General features: G+C 44.9%; 1 pseudogene; it reads left to right on the top strand.

The window, feature by feature from the left end:
* The first annotated feature begins 4,778 nt into the window (after positions 1-4,778).
* Positions 4,779-10,100, top strand: LOC147112292 (uncharacterized; annotated as a pseudogene).
* The last annotated feature ends 651 nt before the right edge of the window (positions 10,101-10,751 follow it).

Raw genomic sequence — 10,751 nt, 5'->3', positions numbered from 1 at the left:
TTGTATTCCATCTGCCAAATCTCTGCCCACTTACTTAGCCTGTCTATGTCCCTTTGCAGGTTTTTTATGTCCTCCTCACTCACTACTTTCCCTCCCATCTTTGTATCATCTGCAAACTTTGATATGTTACACTTGGTCCCCTCCTCCAAATCGTTAATATAGATTGTAAAGAGTTGGGGACCCAGCACTGACCCCTGCGGAACACCACTAGTTACTGGTTGCCAATCTGAGAACTAACCATTTATCCCAACTCTCTGCTTTCTGTTAGAGAGCCAATCCTCCACCCACGCCAGAATATTACCCCCAATCCCGTGATTTTTTATCTTGAGCAATAATCTTTTGTGTGGCACCTTGTCCAATGCCTTTTGGAAGTCTAAATACACTACGTCCACTGGCTCCCCTTTATCCACCCTGTATGTTACTTCCTCAAAGAACTCAAGCAAATTTGTCAAACATGACTTCCCCTTCATGAAACCATGCTGAGTTTGTCCTATTAAATTATGTTTATCCAAATGTCCCGTTACTGTCTCCTTAATAATGGACTCTAAAATTTTACCAACCACAGATGTTAGGCTAACAGGTCTATAGTTTTCAGCCTTCTGCCTACTACCCTTTTTAAATAAGGGTGTTACATTAGCAGTTTTCCAATCTGCCGGGACATTTACTGAGTCCACGGAGTTTTGGAAAATTATTACCAATGCAGCCACAATCCCTACCGCCACTTCCCTCAAGACCCTAGGATGTAAGACATCAGGTCCAGGGGATTTATCCGCCTTGAGTCCCATTATTTTACCAAGTACCACTTCCTTAGTGATTTTAATCGTATTTAGCTCCTCCCCCCCAGAGCCCCCTGTTTGTCCAGTGTTGGGATATTCTTAGTATCCTCTACCGTAAAGACTGATACAAAATATTTGTTCAGCGTTTTTGCCATCTCCATGTTTCCCACCATTAATTTCCCGGTCTCATCCTCTAAGGGACCAACATTTACTTTAGCCACCCTTTTTCTTTTTATACAACTATAGAAACTTTTGCTATCTGTTTTTATATTTTTTGCTAATTTACTTTCATAATCTATCTTCCCTTTCTTAATCAATCTTTTAGTTATTTTTTGCTGTCTTTTAAAGACTTCCCAATCTTCTATCCTCCCACTAGATTTGGCTACCTTATATGCCCTTGTTTTTAGTCGGATACTATCCTTAATTACTTTACTTAGCCACGGATGGCTATCTTTTCTTTTACACCCTTTTTTCCTCAGTGGAATATATATTTTTTGGAAGTTGTAAAATAAATCCTTAAATGTACACCACTGATCATGTACCATCTTACCCTTTAATCTATTTTCCCAGTCCACTCTAATCAATTCCGCTCTCATACCTTCATAGTCTCCTTTATTCAAGCTCAGCACGCTTGTTTGAGATCCAATCTTCTCACCCTCTAATTGAATATGGAATTCAACCATGTTATGGTCACTTATTCCAAGGGGAGCCTTTACTAGGACATTTTTAATTAATCCTGTCTCATTACACAGGACCAAATCTAAGGTTGCTTGCCCCCTGGTCGGTTTAGTTACATACTGCTCAAGAAACCCATCCCTAATACACTCAATGAACTCATTCTCAAGGCTGCCCTGCCCAATTTGATTTGTCCAGTTAATATGATAGTTGAAGTCCCCCATAATTATAGCTGTTCCCTTATTACAAGCCTCAACTATTTCCTGATTAATACTCCGTCCAACAGAGTTGCAACTGTTCGGAGGCCTATAGGCTACGCCCACTCGTGTTTTTTTCCCCTTATTATTCCTTATCTCCACCCAAACTGTTTCACTATCCTGCTCCTTTGACCCAATATCATTTCTCTGTATTATAGTGATTCTTTCCTTTATTAACATAGCCACCCCACCTCCCCTTCCTTCCTGCCTGTCCTTCCTGATTGTTAAATAACCTGGTATGTTTAATTCCCAGTCATGGTCACCCTGCAGCCATGTTTCTGTAATGGCCACAAGATCATACCCATATGTAGTTATTTTTGCCGTTAACTCATCCATTTTGTTACGAATGCTACGTGCATTCAGATAATGAACTTTCAAATATGTTTTGTGACACTTAGTTCCTGTTTTTTCCCCTTTTACTACTTTACCTTTTACTCCATACCTTCTGTCCCTTCCTGACACGTTCTGTTTTTTAATTCCCCCACTGCTACCTAAGTCTATGACCTTCTCCGTTGTCATTTTTATTATTTGTTCTCTAGAAACAATAGTTAACTCATCAGTTGTGAAGATGCGTGAATGGAACTTTCAGACCAGGATGTTATAACTGATATCTTGGAAAAAAAACTTAACAATATTCATATGCAGGTGTTTCTGCCAGAATTCCATTAGCAAATAATATAAAAAGATGTAATATGTTTCCTACATTACAACAGTGACTACACTTCAAAAATACTTAATTGGCTGTAAAGCGCTTTGGGACATCCTGAGGTCGTGAAAGGCGCTATATAAATCCAAGTCTTTCTTTTCTTTTTATATAGGTTGAGAATATGTTGCAGGCACTACATAAATTTATGAATGACAAAGTTGCAACAAGTACACTGTGATCATGTCATTATCAAAGATTTTATTATGTTCCACAGCTGCCTGCATCTTATCCTAATTATGCTAGAAAAATATTTTTAAATCCAATGAAATGATTTGAAGAAATCCAATGAAATGTTTTGACTTAGCACGTTGAATCAGCAGATTGCTGATCCATATAATACCAGAATGGGTCCAGGCTCAATTCCCAGCGTGTGCTGTTAGCTCACCTTAGCTGAAGCCGCAGTAGGGTGTTACAGCTTGCCTCAGCATTCCTGAGTTAGGGAAGGGAAATTTGGCCAGGTCCCTGCTCCTGATTGCTACCCAATGACCCCTGATAGAAAAAGCTTCTGTGGGCAACGGTTGACGACATGGTTGAGTTTAGCTGTGATGCTAAATGATGAAGGAGAAAAAATTGCAGGGATATGGGGAAAGAGCGGGGGAGTGGGACTAACTGCATTGTTCTTCGAAAGAGCTGGCGCGGACTCGATGGGCCGAATGGCCTCCTTCTGTGCTGTACTATTCTATGATTCCATTGCCAAGCATGGTCAAATACTTTGCCAACGCTCATTCTTAAAGTTATTTGGGCAAAGTACCAGAGGTCATCCATAGCCCACGGAATTATACCCCAACAGGAGTCAGCATCGTTAGATGAAGAAGGGAAGGATGAACATGGACATGGAGATAATTGTCTTGGTTTCCTCTGCTGTTGTGGATCCTTACTGGGCTTATTGGAGTTTTTTGCAAGTTAAGAGCTAAGTTCTGAGAAAACCTAGGTTAATAATCGAAATGAGAGACTTTTCTCTCAGGAGCATTAAGCAGAATAATATCACTGCGGTCATAGGCAATATCGTTAAAAGCACTGTAAGCAAGAAGGTACGGTTATACAGATTACTTGCATTGACACGGAGTGGGGAATGGCAATGTTACTCACATGCACAGAGCTCTGTTCTTGGGCCTCCAACTGCTGGTGAAATTTCTGGTGGTAGGAAAGAGCTCTCAGATTGCTCGACGGGGCAGTCTGTCCATTTGAAATGTGAAGGTGGTGCAGTGGGGTTTAATGGTTCAAAATACGATCTTCACCCCTGCTAAGTGGTGACCTGTATCTGGACATGTAACTCCTCTGTTTTGCTTATGTATTTTTCAATATGGGGACACCAAGGAATTTGTAGCAATCCATTCAGTAGCTGACCTGGTGCAAATCAAGTTTTGAGAGGATATTTTTAGATCCTTCAAATAGCTTCAAGACCTGCATCAGCTCCCCAGCAATGATGTCTACAAAATATGGGGGGAGAATTTGGCTAACCCCCGAAAACGGGTGTGGGTTACTGTGATTAACCCATGCCCATTCATTGCATTACAGGCAGCATGGTTAATTTGTACTGTCTGCTGCTTTACATGATTGCTGCGTGCAGCCAGCACTACCCGCGCTGTTCATTGGCTACACGCATCAGCAAGGGGCCCGATATCGCAAGTGGCTAGCGCTACTTAAAGGCAGCCTACATCTCTTAAAGGGGAAGTGCATTGTGGCTACAAGAAGTGGTGAGAGTCATTTGTAAACTGAATCTGTGCTGTGATACTTTGAGGAATGGCTGAGCATGGGAGAGAGAGGCACTGGAGGAGGTGGTGGAAAGAAGGAGAGACGTCCTGTATCCGCAGGGGTTCAGGACGCCTTCCAGACAGCCATGTTAAGCAAACATATTGCAGGACACTCACTGACACACTTCTCTCTTTCTTGCAGGACAAGGTGGCGCATAACAGCAGGCAGCAACAAAGAACTGCAGGAGGACAAGCGCGCCTGCATTTTTAGCCCCCACCAAGGAGATCGCGTTGACCATCATGAGAAGGGGCATCACTGAGGCCGTGGCCACTGGCAGGGCTGAAGCAATCGATGATGGGGATATCTGCATACCTAATCCTCCTTTTTTTTATCCCACTTCTCCCTCATCCCGCAATCTCTTCTGACTCACAAGCTCAGATGGTGTAAGCACACACTTCTTACTTTTACCACTCCCTTCACCACAACCCAACCGTTGTCCCTTTTTCATTTCAGATACCCAAGAACTGGAGCCTTCCCAGTCAGTGGAGGAAGAGGCAGAAGACAGTGAAGATAAAGAGACACCATCACTCGATCTTACACTTGCAGCCACCAGCGCAGACACTGACACTACGCGTATTTTAGAGGCTAGGATAGAGGAGAGATCTGCACATGGTGAGACATCAGGCAAAAGTGTGCAGGAAAGAGAACGGAGGGGAAAGGATTATGCAGGTACCAACTCACTGGAGGGTGAGATCGCACATGAGTTCTACAGCAGAGGAGTCAGATGAAGACTTTAATGGGCCAGGCTACAGAAGAAAGTTGATGGGTGTACATAACCAAATTCTTGGTGCACTGGAAAGCCTGCCAGAAAGCCTGTGCTCAATGTCAAGGAGCATGGAGGAGTCCAGCACCAACTTGGCACAGGGCTTTGCACAGAGCTTGGAGCTTCTAACATGGAACAGGTGGTCACATCCATCAGCACATCTGTGGAACCCAGCATGATGCAGCGTCTGATGGCCAATGTCACCGCTTCAGTTGCAGCACAAACAGCTTCTGTCAAAGGTCTGAGTGCTGCAGTGGAAGCTCAGACTGTTGCCATCATGGCTCTGGATACCAGTGTTCAAAGGGGATTCCAGGGAGTCACAGCAGTCCATCAATCTGTTCTTCAACAGATTACTAGGATTGCTGAGGCGCTGCCCCAGGAGAGTGGCAGTGGCTCCAAGGAGTAAGAACTTGCTGTCCTCTCGAAGGATGACAGCATTCCTGCTCCCATCCCTGCCACTCCGCCAGTGCCCTTGCTGTTGCCTGTCAGCCACCCAGCCCAGACTGCTGCAGCCTAGGCCAGAATGGTGCAGTCTGAAGCCGGGCCTTCTAGGCCCAGAGCTGCTCAAGGTCACCCTCCAAGGCCATCTGCAGTCTTTTTAATTGGAGGTCAGAAACCTTCCTCCACCCATGCTGCAGCTATTGGGAAAGTAGGAGCACTGGGAGAGGCAAAGGCACATGGAAGACAGGCACTAAGGAAATGCACAAGGGTGATTAGTTTATTTTTGTATGCATTATGTCATGATTGAATTTATAAATTTGAATTGGAATGTGCATTTTCTGGTGGTTTTTATGTTTGTGTTGTCGAAAAGAGGACAATGTGATAGGCAGTGATAGAGGAAATGTAAGAAGTGTGGGACTGTTGATGAATGGGAGGTGTGGTTGACATTACTGGTATCGCTCATTAATTATTTAATCACTTAGAGCCCGGGCAGAAGGGGCTGTCTACGTTGTAGCCTCCCTTCCTCTTGCTGTTCCTGCATTTCCTTCTCCTCCTCCTTTTCCTTATGCTCCTGCTCCTCAGCTTCTCTCCTGATAGGTGGTGGCAAGGGCTGTTCCCTCATAATGGCCAGGTTGTGCAGCATGCCACCACAAATCTTGATACCAGCTCAACTGAGTACAGCGGGGCTCCTCCAGAGTGGTTCAGGCAGCAGAAACGTTGCTTGAGGACACCGATTGGCTAAAGCATCTGCAATTTCCTCATCTACTTCCTTTAAAATCCTGGTGTAGAAACCATCAGGTCACGGGGATTTGACAGTCTTTAGAGCCATTATTTTTTCTAATACTGTTTTCTTGCATACATTAACTTTAGTGAGCTCCAGTCCTTAATTCATTATTAGTTTCTATAGTAATCTGGGATGTTATGATTAAGGTTATCCACCAGGTGGTGCTATAGCCAATGCTGCTGCTAAGGTCAGGGGTTTGCTTCCTGTTAAGGTCAGGGGTTGGCTTCCTGCTAAGGTCAGCAAAGGTGCAATGCCTGGATGCAGGCCTGCCTGGTTGTTTCGCAGTCGTTTAATAAAGTACTCGTATTAATCCTAATACCTCGCCTCTTCGAGTCCCTTGTCTCACTGCATGGATTTATCACATTTGGCGACAAGGTAAAACAGGATCCTGAATAAAGAAGAGAAGTCTGCCAGGACGTTTAAACAACAAAATCACAAGCTAAAGTTAGCTACCAGTTAGAAGAGAGCATGGCTGCCACGGTAGGAACGGTCTCCGCTTTTGATATTCAAGCTCAAACCTGGGAGGAGTACTGTGAAGTGTTGGGTTATTTTTTCGAAGCAAATGAAATAAATGATGCCGGAAAAAGGAAAGCCATTCTGCTTAGTTCAGTGGGAAGCAAAACCTACAGTTTGATGAAGAATCTGCTCAGTCCTGAAAAGCCTGGAGACAAATCAATTGTTGAATTAGTGGCCTTGCTAAAGGAACATTTCAACCCTAAGCCTAGTGAGATTGTACAGCGGTTCAAGTTTAATTCAAGGAACAGAAAAGAGGAAGAGAGTGTAATGGACTATGTAGCGGTGTTGTGTAAATTAGCACAAGATTGCAATTATGGGAACAACCTGAAGGAAATGCTGCGAGATAGGCTAGTTTGCGGAATTATGGACGACCGAATGCAGCGTAGATTATTATCCGAGACTGGGCTTACTTATGAAAAAGCATTGGAACTTGCTCAAGCCATAGAGACAACGAACCGAGATGTAAAAGAAATACAGGGTTCAGACAGGACTAATGCTACGCAAGTTGCAGGTCAGGTTGTTGTGCACAAGTTGAACATGCATCAGAAACCACAACCGAGCGATAGTGGCACTGAACGATAGTGGCACTGAACGATAGTGGCACCGAGCAATAGTGGCACCGAACGATAGTGGCACTGAACGATAGTGGCACTGAACGATAGTGGCAGCGAGCGATAGTGGCACTGAACGATAGTGGCACCGAGCGATAGTGGCACCGAGTGATAGTGGCACTGAACGATAGTGGCACCGAGCGATAGTGGCACCGAGTGATAGTGGCACTGAACGATAGTGGCACCGAGCGATAGTGGCACCGAGCGATGGTGGCACTGAACGATAGTGGCACCGAGCGATAGTGGCACTGAACGATAGTGGCACCGAGTGATAGTGACATTGAACAATAGTGGCACCGAGCAATAGTGGCACCGAGCGATAGTGGCACTGAACGATAGTGGCACTGAACGATAGTGGCACCGAACGATAGTGGCACTGAACGATAGTGGCACCGAGCGATAGTGACATTGAATGATAGTGGCACCGAGCGATAGTGGCACTGAACGATAGTGGCACCGAACGATAGTGGCACCGAGCGATAGTGGCACCGAGCGATAGTGGCACTGAACGATAGTGACATTGAATGATAGTGGCACCGAGCGATAGTGGCACTGAACGATAGTGGCACCGAGTGATAGTGGCACCGAGTGATAGTGGCACCGAGTGATAGTGGCACTGAACGATAGTGGCACTGAACGATAGTGGCACCGAGCGATAGTGGCACTGAACGATAGCGGCACTGATCGATAGTGGCACCGAGTGATAGTGGCACTGAACGATAGTGGCACTGAGCGATAGTGGCACCGAGCGATAGGTGCACTGAACGATAGTGGCACCGAGCGATAGTGGCACTGAACGATAGTGGCACCGAGTGATAGTGACATTGAACGATAGTGGCACCGAGCGATAGTGGCACCGAGTGATAGTGGCACCGAGCGATAGTGGCACCAAGCGATAGTGGCACTGAACAATAGTGGCACTGAACGATAGTGACATTGAATTATAGTGGCACCGAACGATAGTGGCACTGAACGATAGTGGCACCGAGCGATAGTGACATTGAATGATAGTGGCACCGAGCGATAGTGGCACCGAACGATAGTGGCACCGAGCGATAGTGGCACCGAGCGATAGTGGCACTGAACGATAGTGACATTGAATGATAGTGGCACCGAGCGATAGTGGCACTGAACGATAGTGGCACCGAGTGATAGTGGCACTGAGTGATAGTGGCACTGAGTGATAGTGGCACTGAACGATAGTGGCACTGAACGATAGTGGCACCGAGCGATAGTGGCACTGAACGATAGTGGCACTGATCGATAGTGGCACCGAGTGATAGTGGCACTGAACGATAGTGGCACCGAACGATAGTGGCACTGAACGATAGTGGCACCGAGTGATAGTGGCACTGAACGATAGTGGCACCGAGCGATAGTGGCACCGAGCGATAGTGGCACTGAACAATAGTGGCACTGAACGATAGTGGCACTGAGTGATAGTGGCACTGAACGATAGTGGCACTGAACGATAGTGGCACCAAGTGATAGTGGCACTGAACGATAGTGGCACCGAGCGATAGTGGCACCGAGTGATAGTGGCACTGAACGATAGTGGCACCGAGCGATAGTGGCACCGAACGATAGTGACATTGAATGATAGTGGCACTGAATGATAGTGGCACCGAGTGATAGTGGCACTGAACGATAGTGGCACTGAACGATAGTGGCACTGAACAATAGTGGCACCGAGCGATAGTGGCACCGAACGATAGTGGCACCGAATGATAGTGGCACCGAACGATAGTGGCACCGAGCGATAGTGGCACTGAACGATAGTGGCACCGAGCGATAGAGGCACTGAACGATAGTGGCACCGAACGATAGTGGCACCGAACGATAGTGGCACTGAACGATAGTGGCACCAAGCGATAGTGGCACTGAACGATAGTGGCACTGAACGATAGTGACATTGAATTATAGTGGCACTGAACGATAGTGGCACTAAACGATAGTGGCACCGAGCGATAGTGACATTGAATGATAGTGGCACCGAGCGATAGTGGCACTGAACGATAGTGGCACCGAGCGATAGTGGCACCGAGTGATAGTGGCACCGAGCGATAGTGGCACTGAACGATAGTGGCACCGAGCGATAGTGGCACTGAACGATAGTGGCACCGAGCGATAGTGGCACTGAACGATAGTGGCACCGAATGATAGTGGCACTGAACGATAGTGGCACCGAGTGATAGTGGCACTGAACGATAGTGGCACCGAGTGATAGTGGCACCGAACGATAGTGGCACTGAACGATAGTGCCACTGAACGATAGTGGTACCGAGCGATAGTGGCATTGAACGCTAGTGGCACCAAGCGATAGTGGCACCGAGTGATAGTGGCACTGAACAATAGTGGCACTGAACGATAGTGGCACTGAACGATAGTGACATTGAATGCAGTGTAAATGAGCCAGGTGACCCAGCAGAAAGTAAGTTGAATACTATCTGTGGATAAAAGAAATTACTACTAATCATCACTTTCTTTTTACAACATAACAATTATTTAAATTAAAATATTTACATATATCACAATTCTCTAGATATGAGCAACATTTCTACATGAAAATAACATATAGTTACCTCTGTAGTAACCAAGAACGAAAGCTATTTAAAACAAGAAAATCCTTGAATGAAATTCTGTTGCTAAATCTTCACTGGCAACAAGAATGAGCCTTCACTGTCATGTAAATGCTCATTTTAAGGCAAGTTGTCAAAAGTCCTGTGTAATAACACAGTTCTGTTACTTCAGCCAGATGCCTTTTAATGATGGAAAGTGCTCTGTTTTTCTCACAGATTTTCAAAGCTGAATATTAGACAGTCAGACACCACGCTGGGAAAACGATAAGTAGTTAGTGGGGTAATGAGCCCATAAGATGAACTGTCTGTGCTGTTAAAGTAAGAGAGACCATTATTTTCTTCTCGCCTTTTAAGAAAGTTGACTCCTAAAGTGAGTCACAACATTTTGAATTCGGAGCTTATTATTCCTGAATTATGCATGTTGTATGTTTAGGAAAATACAGGCCAGAACAAGATTATATAGGATTTAGTAAAAATGCAACTGTTGGCATACATTTCCATTTTTATGCTATTAGTAGATGTCTTTATTCTGAAATTTAAGGGGCAAGAAGAAAAAAGGTTGCCCCTAATTTTTTTTCCTTTACTTCTCTTGTGCTAACTATTGATAAATAAACGAATTGAACTTTATTGCTTATGAATAATGTATCACATGTGTAACATATGTGCTAATCTAACCTTCTCCCTCTATGGGCTTTGAATAAAACGCAGTAAACAGTCTTAGGAGCACAAACATTTTGTTAATCTGTTTGAGGGCAGTGCTGACACTAGGTTAACCCAAAATTGAAGCCTCATGTTTGGCTTAGTTCACACAACTCTTCTTGTGCTGATAATACAGACAAACGCAATAAGTAATAGTTCACAGATAATAATTATTTATACTTCTGTAAT

Source organism: Somniosus microcephalus, chromosome 9 (genome assembly GCF_052327205.1).
Source record: "Somniosus microcephalus isolate GS21.2 chromosome 9, FLI_Smic_1.0, whole genome shotgun sequence".
NCBI lineage: Eukaryota > Metazoa > Chordata > Chondrichthyes > Squaliformes > Somniosidae > Somniosus > Somniosus microcephalus.
Note: the sequence above shows the minus strand (reverse complement) of the source record. Positions and strands in the feature narration are given on the sequence as shown.